The sequence below is a fragment of the Paralichthys olivaceus genome, chromosome 8 (assembly GCF_024713975.1).
Source record: "Paralichthys olivaceus isolate ysfri-2021 chromosome 8, ASM2471397v2, whole genome shotgun sequence".
Lineage (NCBI taxonomy): Eukaryota > Metazoa > Chordata > Actinopteri > Pleuronectiformes > Paralichthyidae > Paralichthys > Paralichthys olivaceus.
Genome location: NC_091100.1, coordinates 4,182,005 through 4,203,156, shown reverse-complemented (window position 1 = coordinate 4,203,156; position 21,152 = coordinate 4,182,005). Strand labels below are relative to the sequence as shown.

The window sequence follows — 21,152 nt, the reverse complement described above, 5'->3', positions numbered from 1 at the left end:
TTATCTGGTTAACATCTAGCTTATCTTCTCTATAGAGTGAATGTTTAGATTTTTGAATCAGATATAAACACTCCTGCTCCAGCGTTGTGTCACTGATCAGTAATTCATGGCAAACTGAGTGGAGACGAAGGTGACTTCACTGCTCTGGTATGTCTGCTTTGATAAAAAAAAGAATGTGGAGCTGCAGTGTAGTTTGAGTGTGATGTGGATCTTTTGCTTTTTTTAACACAAACGTGTTGAAACGACGGACGGACCGTGGAAGAACACAGGTGTCGCTCAGTCCAGGCTGTAACACAGAGCTGTGATAAAAATACCAGAGTCCTGGAAGTGACACATACACAGTATGCAGCTATTATACTAATAAATACAACATTCTGCTTTCTCGAGGGCTGTGCTTCGTGCTGGATTGTTACACAGCTGCACGGGCGAGAGTGGAGGAAGACTTACAATCTATGAGCAGCAGTGGTGACACTGTAGCCTTTGTTTCTTATTTGTCAGTGTAGTGTGTTTTCCATTATAGGATCATATCAGGTGACATGTCTCCACTTCCTCGTCCTATCCGCAAATGAAGCCAAAATATCCAGGATACAAACGCTGATATCTTGCACCGTTGATCTGTAACCAGGGTCAGCAGAGTAGTAGCTGGGGCCACGGCATCAAGGTCCCACTGACACACTCGTTCAAGCAATGTTGATTCAGGCCTCGTCTACACGACAGCAGATATTTTCTTGCATTGGATATTTTCCTCTTCATCCAGAAAAGAGAACAAAACAGACTAATCCGGGCCAGTGAGTAGATATAGTGTATATCAACGGTCCATCAAAAATTTGAGGAGAACATTGTGAGCATGCTGATGTATTCAGACGCTATTGTTGTTGTTATGTCTGGTGTAGTTGGCTCATGTCCCATCTGCTCACATGGAGGAGGTGGAATTCATGACCTGTACTGCAGCCTGCCACTAGGGGGCAATCAAGATACTTTGGCCTGGCTTCCAATGTATCCCTATTCAGTCATAAGATAATGAACAAGCTGCAATAAGACAGAACCTGATGCACATAGAAGTTACGACATCAGATGCAGCTTCCTGCTCACGTCAGATAACCAAATATATATTCATGGAGCAGATTAAACTGTTTGTAAGAGCTGGAGGACTGATGCAGCCACTCAGACTCAGAGGGCAGACGTCTTAGATTATCATCCTGAACCTCACAGAAAATAACTGTGGGATCAACAGTTTTGTTTGGTTGTTTTATGCGTTTACTAAAACAAGACCCAGTTTGAAAGGATGTGGTGTTGGATGGCAAACTGTAACTGAGGCGGCAAGTGATTTCCTCTTTAAGGATTCAGCAGAACAGTGGGCAGCGTACATAAACACTGATATAAAGCTTGTAAAATGTCAGAATAGCACAGAGCGACAGAACAGGAAACTCAGACGGAGCAACCGGAGTGTTTGTGACTGAGTCTGGAACATTTTTTTGACCACTTCTCGGATCAGCGTGTTGGTGAAAGGAATTCATCGAGAAGCTGGAAAAATACTCTCTGGAAAAACTATCCAGTGACAAACAAGTGTTCAGGACAGTTTCCTGCAGTGTCATGTTGTATGTCTCATAAGAACACAACGTGCACACTGAACGACTTGTGCAACAATATTCCGTCTTAAACTTACTGCACAGACACGATAGATCACAGTGGAGTTGACTTGTTGACATGCGACTGTTTATCCCTTAAAGGAGACGTATTGTGCTTTTTCAGTTTGTCTTTCCTCTTGTGTGTTATTGTTTTTGCTAACATATGTGCAAAGTTCGAGACCCCAAAGTCCGCAGTACAGGAAAGGGAGTAAAGTCTGTTCCTGAAACACCTTATCAGGAGTCCGGCCGATACTTCGTTATCATTGTGATGTCACGTGACAACATAAACGGGTAAACCTTTCAAATAATAACCCAAATAAAAATGATGAACAGGAATATGAGCAGAATATGTCTCCTTTAAAAAAAAGGTATATGAGGCTTCACTGGAATAAACGTGGAGGAGGAGGGGGATTAAGAACTAGACCACTGAGATAAATCCTCATAACTCTCCATGGAAAGTTACTTCCTACCTCGGCCAGGGAGGTTATGTTTTCACCTCTGTCCATTCGCTGGTTGCTTCGTGTGTTTGTGAACAAGATTACACAAAAACAACTGAACGGATTTCCACCAAACTGGGTGGAAGGATGTGGTGTGGGTCAGGGAGGAACACATTAAACTGTGGTGCGGATCCCGTTCAGGAGGCGAAACACTTTTTTCTTCGTTAACATTGCAGAGTTTTTTGGGCCATCATCACCACTTTCAGGAGGAAAGATTCATGGCTGTTGATGATATCTATGAGTGTTTGCAAGTGTAAAGGTGCGACTGGTCCCCCACATGATCAAAGTTGGCTTTCATTTTAAAATTACAACTCAAACCTCGACATATACGGTCAGTATGTACATAACCATACAAAGGAGCCACAGCGAGGCCCCCAAATTAAAACAAACCCAAACTTCACAGCCCATCACCCTCATAAACCCCGAAATGTGCTTCTCATTCAGAGTCCCTGCTCCACACGGACTGCTGTCGGGCGCTGAGAGAAAAGAAAGAGACGCAGAGAGAAAAAATAGAAAGCAGGGGAGGGGGAGAGGCTTGATTTATTTGAACAATCTGGTTGTAATGAAAGCAGCCGGAGCTTGCTGGGGGTGGATAGATGGAGCGAGCAGAGAAAAGAGGAGGGAGGAACGAGTGAACGGGGTGAAATCCAACTGCAGACAGATTGTTGGACTTGATAATGGTTTAAACGGACCATACAAACCTCTTAACCCCCCCTGCTCAGTGTGTGTGTGTGTGTGTACATGTACTGTTCCTCACTTATACCATATTACAACTGCGAATTCCAGATGCTGCAATATATCTTTCTATCAGTGCTGACATACCTGTGCAATATATGAGGGCCAGAGAGAGAATGTTAACTACAGCTGCTCACACACTAAAAGCATGCTTTATGGTTTCTGTCTTCTGGAGGCTGACGCTTTTTAAAGAGAAAACTCCGCCACAAAGATCTTGGATGTCTAAGTTAAAAGGATTTTACAGACGACAGAGTTTAAAACCAATTTACGAATGCACTGAATCTTTTGGCACTGATTCATAATGCAGATCTGTCTGCAGAATGCATTTGTGCTTCTGAACTGGACGTTTATGTCTCTGCTCGGATCAAAACCCAGCAAATCTCAGCCACTTACTGGAGATATGTGGATTCACAGAAACCGGACCTGCCTTCATCTGCGGCAGGAAATTCCAACACGTTCTCCGACCTGACGACCACAAACATCATTAACACCTTCTCTCTAATACCACCCACAGGAGCATCTTCTAGGATTGCCAACCAACAATTGCTTGGTCGTTGTGGTTAAAATAATAAACACTCAGTTAAGGTTATGGTCATGGTTTCGTCACGTTTAGGCAAAAACAAACCTGATGAGATTGTGAATTGGATTAAAATATGTTCTTCCTTAACGCTAAGAGATGTTTGGTGTCATGGTGACAGTAATAAGCTAGAAGGGCGCTCAGAGATCACGAGTCCACTAAGGCAGATCGGCCACTTTCATTTATCTCGATGTTGCCACGTTAAAGATTGAGAGAAAAAAAATCCTGGATCTGCCCGTTTCTCTGAATGCAGCCCGTTTGTCATTAATTCCTAATTCATTTAATACATTTTTCTATTTTAAAGAGTTCTTCTCCAAAAATACAATGTTGTAAAGATTGCTTGAAACTAAATGAATCATTTAAATGTCTGTTGCTGTAAGATGTTTGTCAGTGACAACTGTTGGTTACCAATGAAAATGTATTTAATCATGAAAAATATAAAGGCAGTGTTCTATCTATTCCCATTCAATCATCACTGGGACCATAACCACATGATTAACACAAACAATTTTTCGAATTCAAGTATTGAAAAAACCAAATGTGAATTAATGCAAAGTGGAAAGTCGTCTCAAGCAGATTTACTCCTGTTTGAGCAACATTAGTTTTACAAACCATGAGTCCACAGGAGGGAAGAAGGAAAGTATTGAGGAATAAACTTTCTTTTGATTTCGGTTGATTCATAAGATTCGAAGACAGTGAAAGTTTTTCGGCACTGGTCTCGAATGAACTAAACAATTTTGACTTGATGGAATTCAACCTCTCTTTATCTCAAAGCGGTTTTTTTTTTTTTTACCCTCCAGAGTGAAGAGGAGCAGACTGGACCCTGATGGTCACATGTTCATGTGATCATGTAAAAAAGCAGAACTGAATGAAGTGAATCACTTAAAGAGAAGCCTGACTTTGTAGTCGTCTCCAAAATGGCTTCCCACACAATCTGGCTTGGGTTCTCATGTTCCTTCTTCTCATGAGAAAATCACGGTGGATAAAGTGCTGGACGACTCTTTTCCCCTCTGAACTACAACACAAGCTTTAATTGAATTAGCTTTAATTGCCATTCATTTACCCGAGAAGGTCTCCTCTTACCCAGGGCGCCTAATGACTTCCATGTTCTCCGAGGCACAATTTGAAGTTAAATGGAAAAGTAACACAGAGCAGTGCAGCGCTACCCGAGATCTCTGAGATCAAAAAACATTTTCCATAAAGGTTGAGGACTGGAGATCTGGAGGAGAACTGTGCTTTAGCTAACGGATGAAATTACATTTGATGAAGAGGAAACAAACCAGAGCAAGAGCAGAAACAAGATCCTTAAAAACTGGAATTTCAAACGCACACTAGAGTGCATAACAACAGTTGCACCAGTTTCCACTCATTCACTCATCAGTTTTCTATAAATGCATGATTTTATATAAAATAAATATAGACTTGCTGCACACGCCCCTAATAGTTCCTCCCTGGCCCATATTCCACCCTTTCACCAAGATTTAATAAAATCCGTTCAGTAGTTTCTGTCTAATCCTGCTGCCAGTCAGACACACAGTGCTGCAAGTGAAGTGAAAGAAAAGTGCAGTCAGCAGATGTAACCTGCATGTCGGTGGTAGGAGGACTTGTGGCCCTTGGAGCAGCAGCTGAGGGCTCCAGTATTTTTTTGCGGCACAACAATAGGCCCCCGGGGCCAGGCAGGGTCGAGTTGTGATAGGAGATGACATGAGTGCACAGAGCAGGGATTACCAAGGACTTGCACCTTTTCTGGGGCCTTCGCTGCAAAGCATAACAGACACGGCCGTGTAAAACATATGTCTGCATACAATGTGCAAGAGGCATAAATCACACATGAGCATGGGAAGGTGCATTCATGCGCGCAGACATGTCAAAAACACCGATGCAGAGAGGAATCACAGCGCTGACAGAGCCCGTAAACACACAGTACACTGAAAACATAAAGTGGTTAGGATTGTTATAACTTTAACTTAAGAAGTTATATTAACTAATGCTAAATTTAATTTGAAAACAAGTAAACAATTTTCTTTTTCCAGAGCAGATCTCTGATTCACTTTGCGTAGAAGCTTTATTCCAGAGAACGTTTTTTCAGTACGAGGTCGATGTCGCTCGAAGTGATAAATGCACGAGACTGTTTAGCCTCTTTAAGCAAATTGTTTTGGTTTAAAGGCCGACAGACTCTGATCCTGTCGTCAGCAGCAGGAGCCAGATGTTTTCAATCAAAAAATACCAAAACAACAGTGATCAACCCGCTGTGCACTGCACCGAACAGCAAGGTTCACGAGCTGGTGAACATAATAGAGCAGAAAAACACATTTTATTCGGCGTGACATTGTGAGACTGGTGATTCAACATTCACCACATGCAGTCAGAAGTTGGTGACTTCCAGGAGTCACTGGTTACTCAAAGCTACCTGTAAACCCTGAGGACGTGAGCACTTGTGTGATTTCTTTATTCCTCTTAACCCCTCTCAGTGTCCACAGAACAAAGCCCCTCTCTGGACCCTCCACTGCTGCGAGGCTCGTTCCCCTCGACCTTTCCCCCCTCAACAGGTGACCTCCGACCCTCGGAGGCTGCAGGCCTGTTTTTGCCCGCTCACACCAACAATGACGGGTGTTTCCAGTGTTTTAGCTATTTTCAGCCACCGATCTCTTCCCCTGGTCATCTTTAATGACCCGTTTTCTGTCACTCCTCTTCTCCTTGTGCCTTCCTGACCACTGCTTTTAATTTTCTCTCCCACTCGTGTGCTTTTATGTGATGTTACGAGCTCAAATGCTCTAAATGTCCCAGTTTTTTATTTTACCTTTCAGTTTTCTCCTCCTTTCATCTTCCCTCCCATGTTCTGTTTTCTCCCCCTGGACTCAGGAAGCGTCTGGTATGCCTCTGGGCCTCTCCCCTCCCCTCCCCCCATCAAATTGATACCAATTGAATTATTGAATTGCCACCCCCGTAACAAAGGCCCCTGTTTTATTGGTGTTTGTGGAGCCAGATGTGAGGCAGGTTTTGACGTGACCTGGCAGGAAGGAGGAAGGGGGTGGAGAATGCGGGGGGGAGTCAGGAGAGAGAGAGGGAGGAAGTTATTTGTATTTGGACAATATCAAACATGTTGATTTGAGATTCGACAGCGTATTTGTTTTATGAGGCGTGTTTCACTGTTTCCTGAAGGGAGCAGCTGGTCAGAACTGGGGCTGTTTCTCACTTTGCCTCAAGTGGATTCTTATTAGTTCCTCTGGGCATTTCTCAGGACTTTAAAGAAGGTTCCACCAAAAAGAACTAGAACCAACGTTGTTTATATCTTCTCATATAACTCACATCATCGCTGTGTATGAGTGCATTACACCAAATAAATGAGTTTCCCAAAATCTCAAACTCAGGAAGTTGAGTGAGTCATTTACTAAATAAAGTGTTGGCTCCTCCATCCCACTTACTGATGGTGAGATACTGAACCCAGAACTTCCCCCGACGGCTGTTTTTACTTTGGCTTCTGAGACGAGGCAGCCGCTGAAATCCTTCTTTATTTTGAACTGAGGGAGGACGATGTTTTTTTCACTGTGGTTCTACAACCTCATCCTGGACCTCGTCTCCTCCATATTCACTGTTTCCTACTAGAAATGGCTGCTGCCGGTTTTTCTGCGACACCGATGAGTGACGGTTGGAGGAGATGAGGAAGGCGACACTGTGACAGGGGCGGATCTAGGAGTTGGGGTCAGGGGGGCTTTGGCACACGACAAGTCGTCCAACTCTTGAATACGATGCTTCAACTCAACCAAATCAAAACCAAGACATTAAAACTATCTTGTCATGTCTAACTCCAGCTCTGCTGCCAGGAAAATGGAAAATCCTCCACCTCATTTCAATTGAGCCTACACGTTCTACCCGACCCATGAAGGAAGCTGTCTTCTTGGCAGCCCCTGACTTAAGACACAGTAACTGAACCAGGAATTCTTCATGTATGTATGTTGGCCCCTACATTGTGAACGTGGACCCCTTATGGCCCCGTAATTTAGAAAAACTCTAGATTGCAACACTGCAGTGAGAGCAGACTGAAGCAGGACCTGGAGGGCTTCATACTGGGTGTGGTGTGTCTCATGTCGCTTATATTTCCTAAAACTCATATTGTTTTCTGCAGCTTTATGAGCATATTGTTCTCTTTTTGTTCTTTCTCTTTAAATTCAAAAGGTTTTTCTTTCCTCTGCTGCGCAAAAACAAGTCTTCTTGCAGCATTAAATCCTCCTCCAGCGTTTAACGCTGAACAACAGTCAAAGGCAGGAAGTCTGAACCGTCCTCGGAGAGATACTGAAAATGTACTGTTAAACTTTTCACGCACACTTCCTCTTTTTTTAGATTCTCCATCTGCTCCTCAGTCATGTTTGGCTGCTTTAAGCTTGTTGACTGACAGACATCAGCTCATTTCCTTTCATACACACAAGTCCCCGAAGAGCCTCCACACAGACGACAGACCTCCCTCAGTTATGAGTTTTTCCTGCTCAAACAAAAGACATTGTGTGTCCGTCTCTATTGAAACGGCCGAGTGTGATGAAATGTTTAAACTCGTCAGACTCTGCACTTGGGGAGCAGGTGCAGGCGACGGAGGACACAATGATTTCACCTCGGAGACGAGACGGACAAGGTCAGCTATGTTCTTATTGTGAGACACAACACACACACACACACACACACCCACACACACACACACACACACATTTAAGCCTGGTTATATTTCGCTGTCACTACATGTTTCATTCTACTTGCAAAGTTATATTATGGATTTACAGTCACTGTCCACACACTTTCATGCTTCCTCTACGTTGGCATGTTAAGCAATACAACAACAACAAAGATGGCGGCAGAGGAGGATGTTGTGATAACTTTTCTCCTCCTCGAAAGTTTCGGCCATCGTCGTCGCACTTGACGAGAACATCACATTCTGGTGCAGATCGGTTAAAACATTCCTGGATCTTGATGAGAACGAATCCAGAATTTTTAGGGGGCTTATATTTAAATGTGGTTTCATAAGAGGACTGTTGGGTCTTGTCTGAGGTGTGCGAGTGTTTTTCACAGTGGTTATCACAAACTTTCCTGACACCATAAACTTCACGACATCATTGCTAAAAGTTCTCTGAATGTTTTGTACCGTAAGAAACCAAACATAGAAACATGGACCCTCCCTGATCGGACTAATCACACTGCCCCCCCCCCCCTCTAACACACAGGCAGATTATGGATTGTGTGGGATCAGCAGTGACTGTGAGAACACTGGAGAGCTCGCAGGTGGGAGATTGAATATTAAGAACCAGCAGCAGGCTGTGTGGCGCCTGCTGAGAGGAGATATGAGAGAGTGTGTTTAAGGGATTCTTGTGTGTGTGGTGATGTGTTGCCGGGGAGAAATCCGAGAGGAAATGTTTTAATAGGACACAGATGTGTGCACAAATACCTTATGGGTGAATATAGGATGAGTTTCCTGATTATATTAGTCCAACTTTCTCAAACGTCTCGTACATTACATTATAACTGAGTCCTTATCTACATGACTGCAGGTTTTTTTTGAATATATATCGATTATCGCTATGTATCTGCGATATCTTGGCTTCATGTTTGTACGATGGGAGGAAGAGGAGATGCACCGTCCAGCTTGACATAGAGTCACAACGGTGATTGCATTAACAGGACTATTAATTAGGACTTAAAAAAAGACAGGTTTTAAAACAGATACAGAGATATCCCTTAATCTCAAGCATTAGTTTAGCTCCAAAAATGATGTCGTTAACGTACGTTTAGGAGCAGGGCCAAACCTCAACCACACCTCCTCCTCTGTCACGCTCCCTTTGTCTCAGATTTCCCTTCATCCATTCACCCTTCTGCTCATCTATATTCTCATCCCTCCATCCCTCCTCCTTTCTTATTCCATGTGTTGCCTCTCAGTCGTCTCATACACACACAGTCCTCAGTGTGTCCTCCCAGACTTCAACATCCATTCTTCTTTCCTCCATACATCCAAACCTCTGGTAACATGTGGCCTGCCATTGTATCACAGTGAAATGTTGTGTTATACGACATTTTAATTAGGATTTTCATTATGAATAGATGGATTAGAGCTGTAACGGTGGAACATGAGCCAGTGTTGCACAAGGCGAGTTAAACAAAACCACAGCTGCAGCTCTCATGATGCAATCTCATGAGAGGACTGTTCAATATTAGTGAAAACACAGAAAACATCCTGACATGCATTTCTTTTATTCTTCTCTCTGCTGAATCTCTCCTCTCTTTTTCTCTCATTTCTGGAAATGACTTTACTAAGAAGAACAAAGAAAGAGGACTTAAACCATTGGTAGCTAAACCTCCGACGAGGCCCAACAGTCGCCTTCATTTCTGCAGCACCTCTGTCATTCAGAGTTTGAATGCCATGGTATTGTTCTGACTGTATCTCATCTCCTTATGTACAATCCTTCAGTAGCCAAAACTCATCTCAAACAAAGTTTCATGAACACCTCCCTCGCCAGATCTATATCCCATAGAAGAAAACACCTTGTCCAAAATGCTTTCACTTCTAAATGTGAACATCAGCATAACAGGGCACACGTTGAAAAACCAAAGAGGCATTCAAACGTTCTCTTGTGTGGAGATTCTGCTCCACACATCTCCATGCAGTTAAACATCAAACTGGCAAAGAACAAACAAACCCTCCACAATTAAAAACGTAGAATCTTCTTCAAGAGGACAGAAAAATAATATCATTAGAATCTAGAGTGGTTTCAGCTGGAGCAGGCATCCTGTATAGATGAAGGTTTGGCTCTGACCCGGCCCTTTGCAGCATGTCTCTCCCCATTTCACACCGAAACTGTCCTGTCAGTTAAAACGAAATGTACGAAACAAGGTTCTACTTACAATAGTTAACGCATTTTGTCATAATACACAGCAGCACATGAATAAAACTCCATGTACGCAACATTTCGTTAAAGTCAGCAGCGAGAGTGTGTGACACATTACGGATTTTGTTTTGCCAACTTATAACAATATTATGATGTAATTATCTAATTTAGCTTGTTAGCCTTATGCTGCTTTTGGGAAGAAACCAGTAATATGCATATTTATAGTTTCTTCTGGATCTTTCTTCATCACTGAGCAAACATGCAGTTTCTTTTTCTTCCTCCCACCTTGTTTTAAATCAGCCAATGAGATAAATACATTGTCTGAGAAACGACTCAGCAGCTTGATCTGTTTTTCTCATTCCGTGTCCTTCCGCCTCTGAGGTACGAGCGGATTGAGTGCCGACTGACGGCCGGAATTAAGTACGTGCAAACTCTCTGGCAACCCTCCCTTCAGTACCTCATAACGTTTAATCAAAACCATGCCCTGCACTTGCCCCCGTCTTTCCACTGCAGCTCCTACACTCTTCAGAAATAGAAGTCGTTCTTTTCTTCGTCTTTCTTTCTTTTTTTTGCTTGTTGATCTTTTTTCATACAGTGGAAAGTTTACACAAAGGAGAGCCTTATCCCCAGAGCCTGCTTCTCTCGCTCTGCTTTCCAAATACCTGCAGGATGAAATCAAACTCCCTTTTGAAAATTGCATTACAAGTGTGTGTGTGTGTGTGTGTGTGTGTGTGCCCCCTCCTCCCCCTCGTCAGATCAGCGTTCCCACTCTCCAGGAGAGGGTCAGCCGTCACTCCGTGGGCGTCAGACTTCGTTGCAGGTCTTAATTAATGCGCGGGGAGGTTTCATGGGAGAAGGCCGCAGCGATGGAGGCGCTGCCAGAGAAAATACAGGAAGCTGGAACAGGTAAGATACGGCCTTACATGGATGGATGGTGCATTTTTAGGACATGACGCATGAAGCTGAACAAAATTATCTGGCACCCTTCCCCTCCGAGACATATGGTCCGAATTGGTGGTAACATACAAGAACGTATACTTTGCATAAGTTAACCAGCAGGAGGAAAACAGAACAATGAATAATGAATGAAGAGTTTTTCTTATTTTATGCTGCAACCACATATTTTCTCTGTGAGAGTGGTCAGTTTATTATTGTATGAAACTGAACCGGTACAATAACCGACTTTGTGCTTTGTTTGTCTCGGTCTGTTTCTCTGTTTGTTGAACTTGTCATGAATCATAATGAGAACTTATGAACTTCATCTTATCAAACCACAGACAAACTTGAGAAGAAGAGTAGGGAACTTGAGATAAACTGAAAAGTAAAGCTGTGTGAGGATTGGTGCTGGTTGTTGTGAATTCATCTGAACTCAGACACGTTCCTGCTGCGTTCAAAAGGCAAAACACCGGGAAATTTCCGGACCCTATCTGACCAGACCTTTTCTGGAGTTCATGCTTAAAGAGATCCTGCAAACCTCATTGGGTTTTTAGAGCTGTAAACTAAATCATTTGACTTTAACATCACATTTAAAAAAACAAAACATTAAATGATTTATTTGCTTAAGTGACGTTCCCATAGTTTTTGGCTTCAACTCTGTCTTCAAACTAAATTATATTATTATAAGTTTATTCCGCGAGCGTGTGGATAAACAAACAACACAATGAGCCGTGTGTCACGTCTAAAACTCACGGATGAACACGCTCTCCTCTTCAATCACACATGTATAAAAAATAAACGTTAGGTGTAAAAACAACAATTTGTTATATGGGCGCGGTTAAGTGCTGTATGTTCTTCAGGCCAAACGAAACATCCAATAAGTGGTTCAGGGAGATATAACATGTTGATTAGCGAACCGTGGAGGTTACCTGAGAACAGAGACTGGATAGACTTGTTATTTCCAGTCTTGGTGCCAAAGTAATCGGCTGCTGGCTGCTGCTAAAGTGTGATTTGTATCGTGCCGACATGACAGTGGCAAAATGTTTGACCTTTTTTTAACTGCACTGGCACCAACTGATGGCATGAGAACGAAGGATCATTGTTCCTCACAACAGAAAAAACACCAGAGCGACAGAGACAGCACTAGTCTATGAATATGTTCTGGATATACACTGAACTACACGGGAAATAAGTTTTTGAAATGTAATTTTACTACGTAAGTAATGTTTTTTAAAGTCGTTTTGTGTGTAGGTGTTGTGCAAATATCTTTTTAAATTTGCAAGCTTTCGGTTTCAAATGCATGAGGCCAAACAAACAGCACAATATCAACCCAAGCGTCAACCCACCGTGACGTCATTAGTTGCAGGACTCCAGTTTTGAAGCCTCAGTTTGACATTTTGTCCAGCACCATTTTGTTTTTTGAAACCAGAAGTAACCATATTTGGAAGAGTGAGGGGTGGAGCCTGACTGGGGACACTACACTCCCACCTACACTGTAACCACACCCATTTGACCATAAATGGAATCAAAATGTATAAAATAAACATCAGCCGTATTGAAGAAGACTTGAAGTTAGAGACTGAAACATAAACTCATATAAATCACATAAATCAACTGAGATGCAGAATCATTTTCTCATAGATTTCTATAGAAACAACGAGTGGAGTCGCCCTCTGCTGGTGATTTGAGAGAGTATAGATATCAGGCTTCTCCCTATTGGCTATACATTCCGGAACTGGAAGCTACGTCCATTTTTATATAGTCTATCCTCAGAACATGCTTTCATTTAGTAAATCTCTAAATAGCAACATCCAACATCCTGCGAGTTACGTCCTGCACTTGACGATTTACTTTCCATTTGTAGGTTCACATTTCCTTATTTTAAAGTAGTTGTATGTCAACAGGATTGACGAAGACACATCTGGATTAAAATGAAGCAGATTGAATGTGTCCCAGCTGTGCAGGATATTAGTTTAACTTTCCTATTATTTTAAGGGTTGAGCAGAGAATAAAACCGAGTGAGTTAAAGGTGTAAATGTGTGTAGAGCACAGAGGCAGTTAAGGTTGGAGCACAGTGAACAGTGTGACTGATGCAGTGAAGTTTTCCACTGAGTCTCCCCGCTCGAAATCCAAAGGTGTAAAAAATGGATTTACTGCAGCTCTGCCCAGCGGTTCAAGGCTCTCGTCATAATTTGTTCATCTGAATGAAAGTTTTATTCAGAGCTGATGAAACAAGTCTTTCCCCTCATACCCCTATTTCCTTTAAGTTCATATCCATAATTCTTTTCCTTTCTTTCTTTCTTTGGGCTGGGTGTTTTTCCCCTGCTGGCATTTTTTTCCTCGATGTTTTTCCCCTCCTGAAACCCAAGGAATCCATTTATGTTTGGAGAGCGTCCTGTACTTCATGTTGGGAGTTTTCAAAAAGAGGTTTAAAGGAGGACAGGAGGGGAAGAGAAGCATTTTCAGACACAGATTCTGAGCTTATGTGAGAATGTGTGTGAGCAGATTTATTGTATACGTGAACATAAACAGCTCTTTCCTGGGCCACTGTGAGAGCCAGAGACGTCTGTGATTTAAACAGAAGAAAGAGGAACATTTCACAAGAACAAAAACGAGAAAGTTGCTAAATGGAGGAACTGTCTTTTTCCAGGGATTGTTACAGCTCTGATGTTTCCAAGAGCAGTCCATTAAAAACATATATCACTTCAAGAAATACTCAACAGTTCAATCTATCTGTCCCCCCGCAGCTATGCTTTCCAGCTGTTCCTGGGGAATCCAGAGAGGCTCCCAGGACAAATGGAATACATCGTCCCTCCAGTGAGTTCTACCCTGGGGTCTCCTCCCAGTTAGGTGTGACCTGAAAACCTCCAATGGCAGGCAGGCAGCCAGGAGTCATCCATGCCCGACCCACCTCAGCTGCTCTACTCAGAGCTTCCTCCAACTCATCAACTGATGCCGAAAGAAAGCTCATTCTTTCAGCCACTACCCAGAGCTGTTGACCAGAGTGAGGGTCAGAGTCACCTGGTAAACAAAAAGTTGATCTCCGCTCCATCTTCCCCTCACTCGTGAAAAACACAGGTACTTCACGTGGGGCAGCAAAAGTCAACAGCTACAGAAACTTAGATATCTCAGCCCAACGTTGGCAACCGGGCACAAAGAGCTGTCATGGTTTTCCATCTCTTTAGTGAATGTCCCAGCCAACACTGTGCCTAAGAGGCCAGGGCTGCGTTCAGCGAGCGGTGGTGTCTACAACACTCTGTTGTGATAAACACGTGTCGCAACTATGACAACTGAGAAGGTTATTTTTGGCGTTCTTGTGGAAGAAATCTCGGAGGTAAAGGGATTGATGACAGAAAGGGGAGTAAATATTTTATGTAGCTAATTTTACCAACGAGGCCCGTAAAAAGTTGTTGAGTAAGTAAGATTAAATTACTATTAGCGTATTGAATTAAATGACTTCATTGTGAAATACTTGTTACAAACATGTCTTCCAAGATCTTAAATTGATTTCATCCCCTGTAGACGTTGCTGCCGATTGGGCAACAACTCCTACACAGCCACAAAATAAAGATTAACCTCCACGCCTGTTGCACATGGCACCATTTCAAGAAAACATGTCATTCAACCTAGAAACTGTGGCTAAAGAGTGAAGAACATTTCAGATTGATCTGTATGGGTGTGTCTGTGTGTCTGTGTGTGTGTGTGTGTGTGTGTGTGTGTGTGTGTGTGTGTGTGTGTGTGTGTGTGTGTGTGTGTGTGTCTTGCCAGGCACTGATTACAGACGTGTGGATCGTTTTCAATCAAAGAGACAGAGTCAAGTCCCAGTCAACCCAAACAACCAGGTCAACACGTCGCATGACCCTGACAACCTGAATCAGACGGGCAGGTTTATGACGGGACCCCCCACTCTGGGTCACTTCACTTCAAAAAGATAAACCAAACCCCCACTTCCCACCTCCACCTCTCCCACAGGAGCCGCTGCGTATGGAATACACAGCATGTGTTTTTCCACACGTATGTTGGTCTGTATGTATAGGCTCTGTAAGTGTGGGAACTATGTTGATTAATGTAAATATTGTGTCTTAAACATGTTTAAAATGAAGAACAGTACATATAACACATCATTTTGATGAAATATAATAAATAAATGATGTAATTGTTTTTATAAATAAACAACTTAAACATTTCACTACTTTAGCAGGTTTTTTTTTTGTTTTTTTTAAACATCCACTGAGACTTTGGTCGACTTTACATAATTTTCTTGAAATCCGAGAAACAACCACTAAATGTTAAATTGACATTAAACCAGTTTTAATGATAATTTCACAGTTGAATTACAGCCTCGTCTGACCTTCAGTGTTGTGGAGCACACCAGACCACAGTTCAAATGTGGCAGTCCGACAAACTCATCAAAATCAGTCCGTTGTTGTCTTATGCCTCCTTCACATGAGATTTTATTAAAACAGGGGTTTTCCTCCTCTGTTCTTCAGAAGAAAAAATAAATCTCTGGTCACATGAAAATGCAAAAACAACCGTCAAGTGCTGTCAGGAGTCTGCCAAAGCACCAGGCAGTGATTTAACAATCACCATATAAAACCATGCTGGCCAGGCAGCAGCCAGGAGAAAAACCTATCAACGGTTGCGGTTCGATGACGTGACGAGCCAGAAACTCAAGCTTTCCCTGTCGGCCCTGAAAAACGCTGCTGCTGGATTCAAACATCTTTACCCTGGATGGACTTTTACAAAGTGTTGAGGTGGATGAAAAGCTCAAAATGCACAGAAAAGTTAAAAAAAAACAAACATATGTACATGTGGACAGGACTTTAGAGTCTGAGCTAAAATGAAAATACACTTTATTGATAAAGTACTAACTTTGGCATCAGTTAACTTTAAACAAGCCTGTAAACTTACAAACATTACAACAGAGAAGAACATTAAGACATGCGAATGACATAAATGTCCCTTACAACAATAAAAGGGCAAGAGGTGAAGCAGCAGGAGGAGGGGTCCCCCCCCGGAAGGTGAACGTAGGGGTACAGACTCTCAAACGATGGAGGCCTAAATATGGATGTCTGAGCATGTGAAGGTGTGAATGCAGAACCCAGGGGAGTTGAACAAAAACACAATATACCTCAGGTTTTATTGGTTGCTGTTAATAACAAGGAGTCCCACTCCTGTCGGTGCTGTCACGCCTCAGCTGCACCTCAGAATGTTACTCAGACTGTAACTCGCCCCTTCCCACACACTGGAGGTCACAGGTCTCTCTCCAACACACACACACATGGGTTCCTCTATACATTTCAAGGTCTCCACCTCAACATGTTATGATTTGACGTTTACCTTTTTTTATCCGTTCATTTGTTTGCCGTGGATTTTGAGAAACGCTTCGTAACTTTCAGATAAGTGCTGTACAAATAAAGTAATTATTATATTACAGTGCAGACAGTGAATTAATGTTTCTCCTTTAGTCGTTCGCTGTTTCAATTTATAATCCTCTGATGAAGTCGTTCCTTTGTATTCTGTATGGAACTCTCTATTTTTAATTTTAGAATTTAAATCGTTCCCATTTCATCCTTGTTTTCTATCATATAAATGTGACAGAGTCCAAAGAAAACGAACTCAAACTTTAACATTTGCTGCCGTTAGCTCTGCATTCTCAACATAAAGATGCTAACTGTATAAGAATAAACAATAACAATCTATTAAATGTTTCTTGGTGAGCGAGTGTCGACAGAGTTGCGGGTGTTTTCTTCTTCGGTCGTTGCTCAGTTAATTACCCTCATTATTCAAATATTAGCATCTGGCATACGATCTTCTTCCTCCACTGACTCAGAGTCGTTCTCTACAACCACACCTTTGTTAAACATCCACCTCTGTCAGAAACTGGAGCCAAGCAGAACCTGTCTTCTGTTGATTTACAAGACACTGGTCAGTATTGTTCTTCTTATATATCTGAGACACCTTTCACAGCTGAGCCACGAGTCCAGGAGGCAACGACAGCCTCATCTGGAGACATATAGAAACGTTTCATGATGGAAAAACTCAACAATGACAGAAGAATTGTTTGCTCTCCAAGAAATGATAAAACTCAATGAAACACCTTCCAAAGATCAGCAAGTTAGCATCGTCAGTGTAGGCATATTAGCATGTCAAGTGTTGCTGTAGCTCGGTGGAAGAGATGCAATAATTTGAGTTTCAGCATCAACATGGGACAATAAGATATCAGATATTATCTCTCTACGCTCTACGAGCTGGGTTAGCCTATAGCTCGTATTCTGGTTCTCTCCTCTTCAAGTGAGTGCTACTTCACTGCAACCGTAACTTTATATTTTATAATGTGACTACCGCTAACAACATACGACACGTGACACACACGTAGAAGTGTGCAAAACGTGTCTCAAACACCAGGACAGACTCACTTAACCCCAACAAGCCTGCTGACTGAATCATGTTTACACAGGTGCAGTTAGGCTGCTGTTATAACTAACACACATTAACTCGTATAGCTTTTACTTTTATTTGTTTACGTCCGTACACAAAGAGGGACCATGCAATAGAGATTCAAAGCTTCCAGCCTGGGTTGTATCATACTTCAAATAATAACTTTCAAACTCATTTTGGTTTTTTTACCAGTCGCAAAGATAAATCAAAGTTAATTCTGGACGCTGGAGTTTGACATGTTCGCTTAAAATCTAATGAATTCTCTTCAGACTTTATTTTTGGATCTATTCCTTCATTCATCTGTCTTTTCATCTTAACTCAAACAAGACTAATGCTCTGTAGGCCTATATTTACAGTCCAGTCTGCAGCGATGGAAAAACAAATATTTCTACGCTTCCTTTTTTCTTTTCTTTATCTGCTTTGAGTTTTCACACCACATGTATGTTTCAATGCTCGGTTCTTCAAACTAAAAATTAGAGCCTCTCTCAATTAATGTCATAAAGTTTGCAAGGTAATAATTTCAGAGACGTATTTTCTTGCCAAGCCGACATGCAGCCTTGATTAAATTCACATTCAAGTGGGTTTTTTTGTTTCTTCCTTCTCTCTGGCAGAGACGACCCTAAAACCAAATAGCTGTTTGACTGAGTCACTCCTCCGAGGGTCGGAGGAAATCGAGCTGTGGTGGAGACATCCTCAGTCTTTCCAGATTCTGAAGAAAATATTTCCGAAAGTGGTATTTTACAATTCAAAGTCGCTTCATGTGATTTATTAAAGATATGATGTGATGTGGTTTTATAGACTTTCAGCATATTTCTGCCATTTGCATTTTTGTATTGTTCTAATTCAGTCAGAACAAATTTAGTTCATGCACACTTATTGAATAAATGCTAATTTATTCAAAAATCAATACATCCTTTATCATCTAATTGACTCTAGATGGGAACGTAATTTACAAAGTGAACATCATGCTGAATCAAAGAAGACTTGAAACTAGAGAGAGAGAGTCATCATCGTCTCGTCCTGTGCTGGTCATTTCAGAGAATATAGGATTCAGGTATTTATGCATCGGCTTCAGTTTCCTGACCCAGAGTCAACGTCCATTTATATAAGTGCAGTTTATGGTAAAGTCCTTGAACAGTATCCAGCTCACGGAGGCCAGTTCAGGCAGGGGTCTCATTGAACTGATGTGGACACTGGTTGTCGGTCACTGTGTTGTTGTTGTTGTTGGTCTGAGAGGACTCATACACAATATCTGAGGTAGGTAGGTATGTGCACTGTCAGTGAGTGATTGACTTTTAGAAGATGAAATGCAAACTGGCATCTGAAATCTTTTCCATGACCCTTCGCTCCTGCTGTGAACGGCTCAGAGGTCAGGGTCATGCCCCCCCCCCGCCCCGCACCCGGCAGGCTCGTCTCTGTAGTATTTGTGGATTGTTCTAAAACAGGATCAGAGGTGATTTGGGGGGGAGGGGGGGGGTTGTCTCTGTGTTTTTGGAAAAACTATTTAAGAAACAATCAATCTGACAAACCCGTCAAACTCTCTGACCGCGGTCTGATCTCATCGGCTGCACTGCTGTAAAAACACAGACCCTAAAATTAGCCCGAACACAGTGAATTGGCAAAGTTACTGCAACGGCTCCCAGAACTAGAACAGCGAGGGGAGAACTGTTCGGGGATAAAATTGCTTAACAACAACAATGAATTTGCCATTTGTGTCTGAACAGTTTTGTTTTGAATTATGGGCTTCAGGCCACAAAAAGGAGATGAACAGATGTCTCAGCTTTCATATGATGGAACAACGATCAATACAGACCAATGAGAAGTTGCTTGAGAAACTAGAAACTGAACTAACATTCATCTACATCTGCCAGGGCCCAACGGGCTTTTGTTAAATTTGAAGATACATAAAATAAACTTTTTATTGAGCATGTGGATCAACAGGATGTTTGTCCTTTCACAAAGAAGCACTAATGAAAGAAAACCACGAGAGTCTGATGAACAAAGACGAAGGAGACCACCTCACACGAGCTTTGACTGGTTAGTGTGCTTGATCGAGAGGAGACACAATGAGGAGACGATGACAGCTGCTTGTTTCATCTCCTCTCTCTCTCATCCTTCATCTGTTCATTTATTGGTTTCAGGTGTCGGATCGTTTCAAGCACGAGGCCACGGGTGTTGGAGAAGCACGCGACAGCAGACGCGCAGCTGTAAAGATGGATGAGAGAGATAAAGACGTACGATAAGACGCGGATGAGTGGATTGTGGTGGGAATGTTGTTGTGTATGTGTACGGAGGGAGGAGGCAAATGAGGAAAGTAAAGAAAGATGGGAGGATGATAATTCTGTAAAGTCTGTTACAGTTTTAATGTCCTGGGGGGTAAGTGGAAAGAAAAGAAAGAGAGAGACAATGTGAGGGGAAGAGACCGAGATGAGTGGTGAAAGACAAGAAAATGGGAAAAGGGAGAATCAGACATTTTGTCACCACATGAGAAGACGAAGCTGACAGATGAATATCAATGTCTTTATAGACGCAAAGAAGAACTTCAAACAGTGTGTTTATGTGTATTTACTGCACAAATTCAGGTTAGCATGCATTTAAAAAGTGTGCGTGTGTGTTGTTGTGTCTAAACATGTTCTCGTAACAACACCGGTCGCTACATTAGCACCTCATTACAGTCTGAGCAGGAAACTCCACTTCAGGACGTCACCCTGCTGTGTGTGTGTGTGTGTGTGTGTGTGTGTGGGGGGGGGGGGGGGGGGGGCAACCAGAGCTCAAACACACTGTGTGTGTGACACAAAACAGATAATACGGCTTTTATCCTGATATGTAATGTAAAATCTTAGTGGCTACAAATTGAGAAAATATTCAAAATTCATTTCTTTGAGCAGGTAAGGTTCATCACCTATGAACAGTCCTGAGCACAACCAGTCAACATGTCCGTGACACAGGGCTGGAAACGGTCCTGCTGCAGCTACAGCAGATTTCAACATCGACAGAAAACTTCCATAAAGTTTTGGAATCAGTCCACTTGAACGAATAAAAGCTTTTTGGCTTCTGCGCCGAACGATCGAGAAGCGAATCGTTGCCAGGACACACATTTCATGCACTGACTGCTGTGTGTTAGGACCACTGTTGTTTTTCATTACTGATAAAACCCACAGCTGAGCGGGGTCCACTCCCACTCCCACTCCCTGGGATCTGTCAAAATACATGTCAGGACACATAATAATGTCCCCCAACCATCCTGCTGGTTTTCACCATATTCAGTAAAGATAATGAAGAGCCACCACTCACAATCTCATCAGCATTTACTTGCAATTCACAAGTTGGACAATATATAAGTGTAGTGACTAAAGTAAAGGACTATGGCAGATTACTAGATACTAAAAATGTATGATTACAAGAACAAAGACGTAAAATCAGAAGATCAGCCTGTTGCCTGCGTCTAAATGAGAAACTCTGAGCAATTTTT

General features: G+C 42.3%; 1 long non-coding RNA gene across 1 annotated transcript; it reads left to right on the top strand.

The window, feature by feature from the left end:
• The first annotated feature begins 7,808 nt into the window (after positions 1-7,808).
• On the top strand, positions 7,809-15,169 carry LOC138411266 (uncharacterized). The gene is made up of 3 exons (XR_011243916.1): positions 7,809-8,064; positions 11,059-11,209; positions 13,987-15,169. It is a non-coding gene; the product is annotated as an uncharacterized lncRNA (long non-coding RNA).
• Positions 15,170-21,152: the final 5,983 nt, after the last annotated feature.